The sequence below is a fragment of the Puma concolor genome, chromosome D1 (assembly GCF_028749965.1).
Source record: "Puma concolor isolate L17-30 chromosome D1, mPumCon1.1.hap2, whole genome shotgun sequence".
In the NCBI taxonomy this organism is placed as follows: Eukaryota; Metazoa; Chordata; class Mammalia; order Carnivora; family Felidae; genus Puma; species Puma concolor.
The window spans coordinates 57115602-57130649 of NC_141676.1; the positions used below are offsets into that span (position 1 = coordinate 57115602).

The 15048-nt window shown below is 55.1% G+C and overlaps 1 protein-coding gene across 7 annotated transcripts in view; it reads right to left on the minus strand.

Moving 5' to 3' along the window:
• ARAP1 (ArfGAP with RhoGAP domain, ankyrin repeat and PH domain 1) overlaps positions 1-13317 on the minus strand; it is a 67563-nt gene extending 54246 nt beyond the window's left edge. For 2 of the 7 annotated variants that reach the window (XM_086678232.1, XM_086678233.1), the window contains exon 1: positions 13171-13316. The gene's annotated coding sequence lies outside the window, so the exon portion shown is untranslated. Of the gene's footprint in view, positions 1-379; positions 427-13170 lie in introns of those variants that run through there. The other 5 variants (XM_086678229.1, XM_086678235.1, XM_086678234.1 and 2 more) reach the window with 4 other exon arrangements.
• Positions 13318-15048: the final 1731 nt, after the last annotated feature.

Here is a 15048-nt window from a genome sequence, read left to right on the forward strand (position 1 = left end):
CATGCCCTCCCCTCCCACCCCAGCCACCCCAGCCACCCCAGGCAGGCTAGGCAGGGACCTTAGCATATAGCCCTCAGGAAACCCCTCCAGTGGCCGGCACAGGAACCAAGAACAGTACACAACCAGCTGTGGCCAGGCCACAACCTACCCATACCACAAACTCACACCTCACACAGCCTCCAGGGACACACACCTCCTGCCCCACTCAGCAGCCACACAGCAGATCTGCTCCCCCCCCACCACGACCAACCACCACACACAGCCTTCAGTCCCCACACTCCCTACCAACAACTTGACTGTGTACATCTGCCCCAGAGCCCCCACAATGCCCAGTACCCCCAACTCCACCCCCCTCCTCAATATAATCACCAGATGATACCTATAGGCAGGGTCACATTTGATCTGCCGCCCTCCTGGGTGTTCTCAGGACTCCACTAAGCAAGCAAGAAGCCTTGGAGACACTTCCCTTAGATATGAGGAACTAAGTGGGGGCTGGGTTCCTGGCCCAGAGGGTGCAGAAGTGGCCCCTGCCCCGCTGCAGAAGCTAGCTCCTTACAGCCCAGCTAGGCTAGCAAGGCAGCAGGTGCAGCCCTCAGGCAGGCAGCTGACTGATCCTTGGGCCACAGGCCTACTTTCCGTCTCCCAGGGATGGGTGGCCGCCACATACAGGACCCAAAGAATTACAGTGGATTCTCCTGCCCTGCCGCAGCTCTGAATCTCTGTCCTGTCACCTCCCTGGCAGCAGATTTCTGTCCCATCCCGTCCAGGGTATGACCCTTCCTCTGGGGACCAGGGAGTGGTAGAGGTGGGTGAGGAGCAGCCCTCAGGGGAGGACTGAGTTGAGGCCCCATTGCCTCAGCCACCTGGTAGGAAGCTGGGGGCCACTAGTGAGTCAGAGCCATCTCCCGGCAAGATGCAAGGTAAGTCTGGGTTCCAATCCCGGCTCTATCACTTCCTGCCTGAAGCGCTGGGCAAGTCATGTCACATTCTGAGCCTCAGTTCCCCTCTCCATAAAGCAGCGCTGTCACCCAGATGACCGTGACACGTCACTATGTATGTGCTAGAGACCACACTCACTCATAATCTGCTTATTCCTCTGCTGGTAAGACACATACTTCCTGTTCCTTTGCCCCAAGGCCTTGGCCACTCCTGACCAAATGGGCCCTTGGTGCTGGTCTCGTAGCCAGTCTCTGGTCTGGACCCCTCCGCACTCTGGATTCTCAGTTACCCCAGACACCAATGACTACCACACCCTGCCTCCAGCCATGTGCCCCTGCAGGGCTCCACACTGGACACCCCACTGCCCCTGGACCTCATTCTGGGTGGCCCCAGCCACTGCACATTCCCACCCCACGATGAACTCTCCAGGGAAAAGCAAGGTTACCTCCAACCTAGGTGGGGCCTTTGGGCAAATTAGAAAAAATGCCTCTTCCTTCAGGGGCCCCACAGCGGGACGTGAAGCTCAGCAGGGAGGACAGGCTAGTAGGTTTCAGTACCCCCCTCCCAGCTCTCACCTCACCCCCTTCTGACCAGGTACCCTTGGACAGTGCACAACATGAGCATCACACACAGTGGACCTGGTGAGAGGCAGGACGTCTTAACAACCTCCTTGGGGCAGCCCATTCAGCATCACCCTAATCAAATATAAAACCAGGTTTATTCATGACCAAGGCACAATAAAGACCAAGGGACAGGAGACATCCTTGACCTGAATTTCAGGCCTAGCCCTAACTCCCAATCCAATCTTGAAAGACCATCCCTTTCTACAACCTTCCTGTCTGTACTGTTTAAAGTTTTATAGTTGTGTATCACTTTTATAATTAGAAGACCAAATGACAAAAGTATCTTGTCTATTAGAATTGAGTTTGCCCCAGTTTGTTCCTCAAAACAATATAAAGTAGCTTTATGTTCTTTTTTTTAATGTTCATTTATTTATTTTTGAGAAAGAGAGAATGAGCAGGGAAGGGGCACAGAGAGAGGGAGAGAGAGAATCCCAAGCAGGCTCTGCACTGAGCCAGATGAGGGGCTCCATCCCACAAACCGTGAGACCATGACCCGAACCAAAATCAAGAGTCAGACACCCAACCGATTGAGCCACCCAGGTGCTCCAGCTTTATTTTAAAAATTTTTAAAATGTTTATTTATTTTTGAAGGAGAGAGACAGAACGTGAGTGGGGGAGGGGCAGAGAGAGAGGGAGACACAGAATCTGAAGCAGGCTCCAGGCTCTGGGCTGTCAGCACAGAGCCGGATGCAGGGCTCGAACTCACAAGCTGTGAGATCATGACCTGAGCTGTAGTCGGACGCCCAACCGACTAAGCCACCCAGGTGCCCCACCAGCTTTATGATTTTAAATGTAACACGAACAGACCACTAAGAGAACTATTATAAATGAGACTGATTTCCTGGACCATCTGGACCAGAGAATAGGAAACTGAGACCCAAAACTTCCTCCCTCCCACCACGGCTTATCCTCCCAAAGGTCTAAGACACAGCTTAGCAAATAAGGTTCTCCTCATTAGGACACGGAGGTCAGTAGCAGAGGGCAGCCCAGGGACTTTCAGATGGGAAACGCACTGAGGTCCATTAGTAAACATGAGACTCCAGGGTCCCTGTGGTTTGTCCTCTAGACAGCATCTGACCCCACCCTAGCGCCAAGCGTCACCCACGTTCCCCCCAAACCTCACCCAGAGCCCCCTCATGCTCAAGCCCCACCCTAGAGAGGGTCAGATAGGGAGGAAGGTATGGGATGAAGTGTGAATATCTGCAGTACCTCACTTGCAAATACACGAAGCCGAACAATGACTTGGGGTTTAGGCCTTGTCAAAGTCTATGACATATGACTTCGCCAACCATCTCCAAATGGACCATTCTGGACCACCCCCTCCCATTTCCCCTATGGCTCTTTATTACCTTGTTTTGACACACACCCCCTCTCTATCCCACTGCTGCCATCCACCCCAGGCCTCCCCAGGCCAGTCTGGATCTCTGGGCCCTCTTCCCTTCTTCTGTCCTCAACCCACCTTTAGCCAGCACACCCACCAGCCCACCCTGTAACTGTCCCCAAGGCAGAACTCCTCACCTAACCCTACCCCAGAGCCCTCACCCACATCCACGTTCCCCGTGCCCCAGCCCATGTCACCATTCAGGTGCAGCTCAGATCAGCCCCATAGCACCGTGGAGAGCTGGGACACCCCCAGCAGGAGCACACTGGACTGTGGCCTGGTCCCCTGCCCTCAGTCACAGACAGTCCTCTACTGAGCTGGGGGCTTCCCAGGCAGGGCAGGGAACACCTCCCTCAACGAAAATGCTGGGTAAGGGGGAGGCCCAAGGTGCCACAGGGTAACCCCAGGAAGATCCTTCTCTGTGTCCACTGCCCCCTAAGACAGGGGTGGGGGAGAGAAGGGGCTCTTAACACTATAAATGAGTGAGTGTGAAACAGGAAGAAACAGGGCTGACCACATGCTGGGTGGGAGCACACAGGTCTACTGACAGACTCCCAGGCAGCAGGAGCGGACAGAACAAGAGTCAGGTACCGGGACCCTCAGAAGGGTTGAGGGCTAGCCCTGGCCCTGGGGAGAGGGACAGAAGGCTGCTTGACTCTATCCCGAGTTGCCCCAGAACCTGATGTGCTCACTCACCCAGGAGGAGAGACTTGGTGGGCTCCCTTGCACCCTGGAACTAGCAGCCCTGGAGAACAGGGACCCGAACCTGCCATCCCCCCAGGTGGCCCCTGGAATGGAGAAGCCAGAAGATAAGCAGGCCCCTTGCTTGCTGGCCCCTGAAAGGGGAAGTGGTCTGCGCTGACGGGGTGGAGGTGAGCAGACTGGCAGGGCAGGGGCTAGAAAGGACCAGCCGCAAAGGCTCTGGCCTCCAATTTCATGTGTGATCTCAGCCTCCCCAACTATATAGTCAGACAACATATAGGAAGATTCCCTGACTCAGCCTCTCCTCTCCAACTCATAGAGAACATTCTAACCCACTTATATGACCCAGCCATCCCTGTCTAAAACAACAGAAGGTTGTGATTATGGAGTGCTTACCATCAGGCACTGTGTTAAACACAGTACACGGATTGTTTCCTCATGACAGTCTAGAAAGTGGATGGTTTTTTAGCCTACTTTACAGATGAGAAAAAAACAAAGCCTCAGAAAAGTTAAGTAACCTGCCTAAAATAACACAGGAGCCAGAATCTGAACAAAGGGCTGCCTGGGCCCCTCTTTCTACTCATCTCCTCATAGGGCACAGTGCAGAGACAGGCAGAAAGCAGGGCAGATTCAGGGAGGTCAGGTGGGCAAGAGAGAAGGAGCAAGCTAAGAAGGGCCTTGAAGGCTATGCTAAGACACTTGTCCTTGCTGTCCAGACAACAGGAAGCACCCTCCTGGGTGAGTAAGCAGGGTGCTTCGGGGATGCATCATGGGGCAGGCAGATAGTCAGGCGCACTGGGGTGCCTACCACTGGGAGACTGGGAAATTCACATAACTTCTAAGTCTCTGTTTTACCATCTGTATAATGGGGATTATGACAGCTCCACCTTGCAGGCTTCGGAGGAATAAACGTATGCCTTCGAAATACAGCCCAAATCTGACCAGTTCTCACTCCCCAGTGACTTCCCACCTCCCTCAGACTAAAAGCCAAAGCCAGCACATGGCCTACCAGGGTCCATGGTCTGTCCCTACTGCCTCTGTCTCCTTCCTGCTATTCCAACCCACTCTGTGTGCTCTTACCTCAGATTTGGGCACTGGCGCTCCTTCTGCCTGGAATGCTTTTCCAGACATCTGATGACTCACTCCCATACTTTTTCCAGCATTTTCTCAAATGCAAGACCATCATTCCCTGAACACTCTACCTAAAAATGTGCCCCTATGAGTCCCTGATCCTGTGTGATTTTCAGCATCTCGCTTCTCACTATTGGATTACATATTTGGATGCCACTTATCACTGTTGGATTACACTACTGTATTACATATTTATTTGTTCATTGTCAGTATCCTCAACTGGAGAGCAAGGGCACTGTCTCATTCACAGCCCTATCCCCAGCGGCTAGACGCGTTCGGCCACTGGAAGAATGGATGAATGGATGTCCACATAGGCCTGGCTCACCTCAGTCAGGTGAGCTTGGGACAGGGGCCTGTGACACGGGTAGGGAGAGGGATGGTTGGACGAGGCAGGTGTCAAGGTTCAGACCGGAGTTCTAGGAGTCAAAGATTCAACTCTGAGGTTCCTTGGCCCCCTCTGTGGCTAGGCTTGCCCTTTCTCTCCACCGGAGGCTGCCCTAGCTACTTCCTGCTGTGCTGGCCTGATAAACACTGCTCGGGGAGCCCTCACCCACAGAGAGGAAGTGCTGACTCTCAGACCCCCTCGTGCTGCCCACCCCTCAACCATTCTCCAGAGCAGGTGAGAACCTCCCTAGACTTCCAGGAGTCTCAGAGACCAGCCCCCACCCTCTCTGCCATGCCTACCCCTTTCATGCTAACACCCAGAGGGGTTCAAAGGGCCTCCACCCTCCGGCTCCTGCCTCTTATTCCTCACCCATCTCATTCCCTCCACTCCTGCTGCCTGACACTTTACCTTCAGGTCTTTGCTTATACTGTTCCCTCTGCTTGGAACATCATTCTCTACTTTGCCTTTCAAGTCCAAGTGTCACGTGCTCTGGGGAGCAGTCTCTGACTCCCATGGCCACAGTCCTGATCACATTGGGATGTCACTATCTGTGATTGTGTCACATATACACACACACACTCTCACGCCAGACCTGGCTGGGTGTTCCTCGAAAGCAGGACCAGGATCTGATTACCCTGCATCCCCTACTACCAGCCTGAGGTTGGCACACAGTGAATTTCTGTTGACTGAATGAGCATCTCCCAATTTTATACACAGAAAGCAAGTAGCCCAGGCAAGTGATGACTTGCCTGAGGTCACACTGCTATCAGTGGCCAGAGTGTGGCTAGAACCTGGCTTCTGGCCTCCTAAATCAGGCACTTCTCATTCCCCTTGTGCTCACCCAGTTATAGCTCTAACCTCCTGTCTACTACACACCCAGCCCTGCCTTCCCCCAGCTTTCCACACCCCCCAGCCACCTGCCCCTTAGGCATTTAGGAACCACCTTATCCAACCCTCCCCTCTTCCAGAAGAGGAAAGTGAGCCCTAGAGAGGTGCAAGAAACTAAACTAACCAGTCAGGACCAGGACCTCGGCCCCCCAGACTGAACCCCTCCGTCCTTCCACTAGCCTGTTTCTTGGAAGAACTGGGAGGGACAGTCCCCTCAGGTAACCTCGAAGTTACTGGAGCAACCCCCCTACTCCACATCGGCTAGGCCAGCCCAGCACTGAAAGATGTGGGTTTTCAGGCCACTGGCAGTAGAGGCAGATGAGTGTCCTGGTTCACGTCCTGAAACAGAAACTGGAACAGAACCACTAGAACAACTAGATGCTCCCTGAGTCTTTGGTCTCCCTAGACTTAGCACATCCATCTTTAGAGCTGAGGAGACAGGAGGAGGAGGAAGAGCCCTAGTCTGAGGGGAGAGGCAGGCCTTCAGCTGAGGCTCTGGCACCCCTTCAGCAAGCAAGACGGACCCCACCCCAAAGCCGTCCTGTTGTCATCTGGCAAAGCCCAGTCCCCACCCCTGCCCTCCGGGAGGCCCCTTTCTCCCCACCAGGCTGCTGGGGTGGCTTTGGGGAACAAACTATGGTATTTCAGCTGCAGACTCACAGCGGCCTGCCTGGATGAAGGTCCCCACTCAAACAGATAAAAGCCTTACCCAGGAGGCACCTGGGTGGCTCAGTTGGTTGAGCGTCTGGCTGTTCATTTCGACTCAGGTCGTGATCTCATGGTTCATGGGACAGAGCTCCGTGTTGAGCTTTGCACTCATAGCACAGAGCCTGCTTGGGATTCCCTCTCTCCCTCTCTCTCTGTCCCTCCTCTGATGGCTCTCTCTCTCAAAATAAATAAGTAAACTTAAAGGAAAAAAAAAAAGCCTCACCCAGTTCGCATATCAAGGAGTGCAAAGCCAGGCACTTCCTACTCCAATACACCGGGACATGGAATGCTAACACCTGCACGCAGGCAAAATCGCAGGTCCTCCAAGGACGCGTCTGGGCCCAGGAGCACACACGTTCACACACGGACACACGCACGGTGCCTGCCCAGAAGGACGTGGAGCAGAAAGGAGATGGGAAGCACAACTGAGGAAGGAGCTTACCCAGCCAGGAAGTCTTCCAGGAGGAAGGCACTTCCCTCATGGGGAGGAAACAGGTCTCCTCCCCACGAGGCAGCTCCCACTCTCATGCCCAAGGCCCTTTGAGGGCAGCTGATGTGCCCATAGGCTCAGATGGGCACCGGAAGGAGTGGGTGGGGGTGGCAGCATTGTGAAATATTCAAAGGCCCTGAGCCAAGGCCCGGCGTCCCTGCCCCAAGGAGGGGCAGGGTGCCTCCCTTCTGGCTCCCAGGCTCAGGTCTCTGTCCACCACTCTGTCAGGGCCCTTGAGCCTGGCTCTGCCCTCCAAGACTGGACCTGGGCCTGCTGAGCCACATTCCACGTTGGCCCCGGGAGGACCTGGCTCCCCCAGCAGTGTGACCCAGACCTTGCTCTGTGACCCAACCAGCCATCAGCCCTCCCTGGGCCTCCCCTTAACCCCATCCTGGTATCCAGCACGACAGCCCCACTGCCAGCAAATGAAGAGGAGTCGTGGCCCCTGTCCATTCCCTCCCCATTCTCCACCAAGATGGCTATCTCTTCCGCTACCACCTAGTCCCTTCCAGGGTCCGGTTCTCAGATTTCTTGAAAGGCGACAGCTGGGTGCACATGCTGGGGGTGGTAGGTATAGACAGCACACAGAACCTGGGGGCCAGCTGTGCCACAGGCCCTCAGAAGCAATGCTGAGAAACTCCGGGCCTTGTCTGTCTGGTACCAGCCGGCAAGGTGTGGCACAGGACTCAGCCTCAACTTAGAGTCTACCCAGCCCAATTCGAGGCTTTGCAGGCTCTTGGAACCCAGATTTTTGGAAATTCAGAGGCTGGGAATCGCCAGCACACAAAGCTCTAGAATCCTTGAATCCCCAAAGCCTAGAATCTCAGACTCAGAATCCTAAAATCCCAGCTGCTCAATGTGAGGAGAGGGTGGGTGGGAGTGAAGCGGAACGAAGAAGGCTCTCTACCCCATCTCACCTGCTCTGTTTGATTGGTTCCTGTCCTGATCTGTCCACACCTAAAGACTGCTGTGGAAGCTGCTGCTTCTTGCTCCCTCTCTGAAGATCGAGGGACACTGAGTTCATTGAAGTGATCAGTCCAAAGCCTCTCACTGAACCAGAGGTCAGGGACAGGACTCCAGAGCCCTGGCCCTGGCATTTTGTGGAAAGGAGGTAAAGGGTGAAGAGGATGTCCAGGAGCAGGGCAGTGCCCTCTCGGGCAGTAAGGAAGGAAGCAAAGGAGACCCAGGCATAAGGAGTAGCAAGATGCAGTGACAGCTCCCCCTTCCTGGGGGCTGACCTGCCCCAGGACTGGCCCGGCCAGGCCAGACTCCCCCAGGAGCCCCGAGCAGCTGAGATCCCAGGTTGTGACCTCGAGTTCCTTGCCCTGGGAATGGGGACAGAGGAGTAGCAGTGAGAGGGCCCAACCCTCCTCTTCCTCCCCCTTCCACACACGTTTTTTGCCCTCACGATGAAGATAATAAGGAAGAAGAAGATTTTGCCACATTTCTCCCTCTTGTCATCTGAGTAGGGTGGCCTCTTGACCCCTGAATCGTCCTCTGGACCCCGCTGGTACTGAGCACCACACTGTTGACCACAGCTGGTGCCTGCTTCTTGGCTCTCAGCTCTGGAACCATGTTTCCCAGGTTTGTTCATCCAGTCACTGACATCCAGTCGTTCCATTTCCCAGGCACCTTAAGAGGACTCAGGTTCTCGGTTCAGTCAGGGAGAAAGATCTGGACCCTGTGACAAGGCAGGTGGGCAGTGTCCGAGGGAAGCTCAGGGCTTCAGAGGCCCAGGAGACCCTGACCAGGCCCCAGGTAGGGAGGTGGACTGCAGGCCTCAGAGCCTCTGCCTGGGTGCCGGCTCTAGCTCTCCCTTTCCTCAGCTGAGAGACCACACGGGCAAGTCACTTAACTTCTACTGACCTCAGTTTCTTCATCAGCAAAATGAGGGCTGGGGGAACCACTGTATTCAACAAAGCCCAGGGCTGCTGGGACAGGATGAGAGCAGTGAGCAGGTCTCCAAGAGATGCTCATCATCCCAGAGGCGGGCCCCCCTACAAGCAGGATGCCCTTGCAGGCATGCCATCCTCACAGCTGGGTGCCAGCAACGTCACGTGACCAGGTGGCCCTCTACTGCCTGCGACCCAGACTAGGAGCTCCCAGGGTAGAACGGGGTTGGGATCTCCTCTGTCTGCAGTGTCTCCCGGTGCTCACAGTTCTCATTGTGGAGAGGGAGGAATTCAGGCTCCCAGCTCTTCTATGTAATGGATGGTCTCGGGCAAATCACTTTACCTTTCTGGGCCTGTTTCCTCATCTGTAAAATGGGAATTGGCACATACTCCAAGAGAACTGTTGAGGATTAAATCGATACCAAAAAAATGCTTCCACACTACTCGGCACGTACTAAGCCTCCAAGAAACAGCAGCTACTGCCACTATTATCACTACCATTAAACAATAATTCTGTTATCGAACTGGTCACTTAATTCCACATCCCGTCCCACCCACTCTGATTTTCCCGATGGCTGGGACAGATGTTCTCATTACAGGACAGACCTTCTATGTTCCAAAGGCTGAGACAGGGAAAAATTCCACAGGAAGGTCATGTGGAAGACCAACCATGCACTGCCCCCCTCCCCCACCCCCAGCCGTCCCTGACACCCGGGGTCATCTGCCTCTTTGGGCCGTCCTCCCCGGAGCCCTCATTGGAACGTACAGGTCTGGGGGCCTGATGGCAGCAAGGGTAAGTGGCCAAGATAGCCTCTCTGATCAGGGCTGGGAGTTCTGGTGTCGAGTCAGCAGAAGGCCCTGAGCTTTGTGGGCATTGTACTCGTAGGGGATCTCTGAGGGCCCTCATATCCTCATGCTTAGCACAGAACCCCTTCCTGAAATATGAAACACCCCTCTGTGCGGGGCTGTGAAAGGGGATGAGTCCAGGCAGACTGAGACTGGAGCAGGGGGTGAGAGGGGCCACCCAAGGGACTGGACTCTACTCCTAAGCGAGGGCTGCGTCTGCTTGGCTGGGGTCACACTCTGCTCAAGGCTGCCTTGGCCACCATCCAGGGGAAAGCCCCTCACTGAGTGGGACCCTGGACTGAGCTCAAGGAGTAAGGTCAGGCTAGGGGAGAGGAAATCAGGCCGAAGGAGGCAAACAAACTCCTGGGTCCTGATCCTGCCTCTACCACTTATTTGCTATGATTTAGGCAAATTACTTAACCTCTCTATGCCTCAGTCTTTTTATCTGCAGAATGGTACTTAACTTCTGGGGTTTCGGGAGGACGAAAGTGGTTAATATACATGAAAGTGCCTATACCAGTGCTATGTGCCTATTTACTGACATCTTTCTCGCAGATGTGATTACTCAGCTCTTTCTCAGTCTCTTCCCCTATGCTACATGAAGGTGATCCCTGTCTCATGGAACGATGTGAGGTTAAATAAAAAGCACAAATGTGCAGCGTCAGGCACATGATAGGTACTCACATCAAGGAGAGCTCCCTCCCTTTCCCTCTTCTTTCCCCATGAGGGCTCAGACCAGGAGTCGGATCAGTCCTGACCCCCACCAAGGCTCAATGTGTGATCCTGGTCTGATCTCTGACCCTTGGCTTCAGTCTCTCCATCTGTGAAAAAAGCTTCTGGGCCAAGTGGTCTCTGAGTGTCCGTGACTATATTATCTGCTCCCACCTCCGCTCCCTCCTTCCTTTTTCATTTCCAGCTCATGTCCTACAGCATCCCCTCTTGCTTCAACAGAACCCTTGAGAGCCAAAATTTGGGTGGAGGGACAGCTGGTGGGCAAGGGGTATGAACCCTCAAGCAACCCAGGGCCCATCCCAGACGCCCAAGGGTTAAGATCCAGAGTGAAGGGCGGGGGATGGGGGGTGAGCGGCAGGGTCAGTGCTGGACAGGCGGGCCTGGAGCCCAGGGCCTGTCTCCCCTCCCCCCACCCTGGGAACAGAGGCTACTTGTTTGGGCATCAGCCGGCTGGCTTTGAGCTTGGCTAAAGGAAGAGAGGGGTGGGGAGGGGAGGGCCCCAGAGAACAGAAGGGACTCCCCGGTCTTCAGCTGATGCCCTACTCTGACACTAGGCTAGTTTACCACTAGCCCCTAGGACTCTCAGAGGCCCCTTACCCCTCTGAACTGACCCCTTCCCTCTAGGTTCTCTCTTTTCTTCGTTCAAACACTCACTGCCACAGACAGGATTTAGACTCAGGCCCAATTCTTACCCCAGCAGTCTCTCTCTGGAGCATGAGACGAAGACTTATCACCCCATCCTGCAGATGGAGAAATGGAGGCTCTGAGAAGTTTGGGGACTTGCAGGGTCATGTAGTGTTTGGTGGCTGTATAGGGACTACCCCACATCCCAGTCATCCCCACTGCTCTGCAGGCCCCTTCCCCACAGAGCTCCAAGGAGATCTTTCCTAAGCTGTGCCCCTAAGCAGGACTGAAAGGCTAGGCAGGAGGAGGAAATAAGCAGCCCACCTGTGAAGTCCCGAAGGACCTAGGAGATTTGGATGGGGAGAAAATTTCTAGGGAAAGAGGGTGGGGAAGACAAGCAACCTGCACAAAGGGCTGAGGTTTCAGGTGCACAAAAGTATGGCTGGAGCCTGAGAGGCGGTGGGGGTGCGGCTGGGGCTGAATGCGAGGGCCTGAATGCCCCCAATGAAGCGTGGGGGCAATCTGGGTCCCTGGTGGCCTCTGCCCACTTCCACCTCACCTTTTGCCCTACTCTTGTGAGCAAGCGGCGAATAGGGAGGCAGGGTCTGGACAATCCCTAACCAGCCATGGAACACAGGGATGAGTTCTCTCTACACCCAGCTCCAGCTACCCCTTCCAGTCACACCCATCTCCTTGCCATTTCTCATATATACCATGAACGTCCCTGCTTTTGCACAAGCTGTGCTGTCCTCTGGAAGGTCCTTATCCTTGTTAATTGCCAGTTAACTGCCAAGGCCCATTCCAGTCATCTCTTCTTCCCTGGGCCTCCAAGAGTCCCAGTCCCTGATTCTACCTCAGTACCTGTCTGCACTTGTCTCTGTGACTCTGTAATGAGCTTGCTGGGAGGTCTCCCCTAACCTGGACACTCTCTGCTCTCCAAGGACAGACATCCTGGATGCCTCTGTCTGGACTTTGGTGCTCACTCAGCACACAGTCAAGTCCTTTTTGAGCACCTCCACAAATCTGTACCACCTTGTAGCACCTCCCCACCCCCAACCAAGCCTGGAGATCAGGGAAGCCTCCTCCAGGACTGGAACTTTGGAGGAGGGAAATGCATATGCCAAAAGCCGCACTGTAATGGCTCCTGACCAGAGTTCCCCAAACACCAAAAAACCACCCTTGGAGATCTGGGACCAAACACCCACCCTATGCCCCCCAGGCTGCACTCCAAGCCAGCTCTCTCCAGTGCCAATAACCCTCTCCCGGCTTGACCCCATTCAGTGAACACACACCTCCTCTTTTTCCAGCAATTGGGCCAGGTAGGGGCTCTTGGGACGTCACGCCTCCATTTACTGGTGGGGAATTGAGGCGCAGAGACCGGAAGTAGTCTGCCCAAGGTCACTGGAACCCCAGGTACAGGGCACAGGATCATACGAATGCTCAGAGCTGTAAGGGTCTCCGCGCTCAACGAGACGAGAGCCACTGGACCCTTCATTTCACACAGATGAGAAAAGCAAGGCGCCAGAGGGCTGGCTGGCTCCGGCTCCTGGGAGCCTTCATACCAAAGGACTAAGAGCTGGAAGTCCCCTCTCCCGCCGGTTCGCGCTCCTCCCCTGCCACCTCTGGCCCGACCACGCATCCTCAGGAGGCGACCCTCATCCCTATCACTAGACAGAGACGACAACTGACAGAAGAAACACCCGCGGAAGTGGACGCCGAGGGCACGGTCGGAGTGCGGCCTCGGCTTTCCCTTCTGCGAAATGGGGAAACTCCGGACAACACCTGCCGAAACGGCGGCGGACGGAAGAGGCCCCAGCAGCCGCACTTACCTGTTCTGGGCGAAGATTCCACGTGCGGACCCGGGGACCGGGGTCCCGGCGCCGCCACGGACTCAAGCCGCCGTAAACTCGCGACCGCAAGCGGGGCGCGCCCACCCCGCCGGGCGCTTCCGCCCGCCCCCACGTGATGCCCCGGGGAGCGGAGGGCGGGGAAGGCACAGGGACCCGCCCCCTCTTCGGCCCCGCCTAGTAGCGATCTTTGAGTCCGCTGGCCTGGCCCGCCTAGCGGACAGGTCAGACTGTGCGTCTCCCCAGCCCCTCTCGCTGCTTGCATGTCCGTCTGTCTCTTGAGGCTCAGGTCTACCTCCACCACCCCAACCGCTGTGTCTCCATCTCTTCCTGAGGCTCCCTGCCTCTTGCCACCCTTCTCCTGGAGACTCTACACCCTCACTCCCACCCCTCACTCCCACCCCACTCCCGTCCCAGGGGTCCAGACCCCCAGGGTGGAAAGGGGCTTTAGGAGGCAGGGCGACCTAGGGTCCTGACCTCCTCCTCCTGAAAGTCCTTTCGCACCTCATTCTCTGAGGATATCCCACTTCCCTCCCTAGGCACACGTCCCCATGGGGCAGGCTGGTGGGGAAGAGTCCTACCCAGTCAGAGAGCTCAAGGATCCCTTGGCAGAAGGCTACCTACAGCCTGAGGTCCTGGAACCAAGGCATCTTCATTGGCCAAGACTGGGAGATTTCTGCCTATCCTGCCAGCACATACACAGATGAGGGCCCTGGGTTTAGCAGGAATTCCTGGGTCCTGGGTCCCTGTCACCTCTGGAGCCAGCCAAGCCAAAGACCTTAACTTCTTAACTTCTCTATGCTTCTATTTCTCCAAATGTCTGATGGAGATACTTGGAAAAACAGCTCTCACCAAGATGGGACGTGGGGATTGACTCTGAAATTAGAAGTCATTAATTTGAGCACCTACTACATGCCAAGCCCAGTGCTGGGCATCTTATTCTTTTTACCTAAATCCTCATACCTCTCCTTGAAGGCAAAAAATCATCACCCAGGTTAGGGATTAGAATATGAAGCTCCAAGTAGTTCCAGGACTTGTTCAAAGTTACAAAGCCAGTATTGGACAAGCCTGGGATTGGAACCCAAGTCTTGGTGAGTTATAGAATCTCTTGCCAACCCTTCACTGGACATTCACCCTGCCCCTCTAGCAAAGAGTTGATGCCACGTAGGCTGTGTCTTCCTGACAAGGCTAAGGCAAGTCATTTCCCAGGAGGGGAGGACAGGACCAAACCTTGGAGAGAACTTCCCAGCCCCAAATTCATATAGGATGTAGAAACATCAGAAAAGGGCAGAGCGCAGAGCCTTCCTCCCCACCTGATAGCAGGGATGGCCCTCAGGCAGCAGAGGTACCTGGAGGCCACAGAGAACAGGTGAGGTCCAGGCATCCCTCTAGGTCTCAAAGCCTAGAGCTCCAAGCAGCCAGATGGAACACAGTACCAGGGACTGGTATCTGACCACTGGCAAAGGACCGGGAGCCCCACCTTTTCTGTTAACACAGGTGTGAGGTCTTCAAAGTGACCTAGGGAAGGCTCAAATCACAGGACCTAGTCCCTCCACTGCACTTGAGTCTGATGACCGTCACCCTCAACCCCCAACCTTCCATCCTCCACTCTGAGGCCCACAGCCCTGTGGTCTGAGACCCAGGAACCTCTCCCCCTTCCTTATGTGATGACTGGAGAGTGTCAGATCCTCTACCAATGCAGGTGGTACCAAAGGGGCCTCAGGCTGAAGGTCACACAGTAGAACCTCACCCTCGGAACCCTGAACCAGGGCTTCCGGCCAGACCTACTTCTATTAGAGCAGTGATTGGTAGCCAAATAGCCTGGAGCAATGAACATGTAACAAGGACAGGTGAATGGAT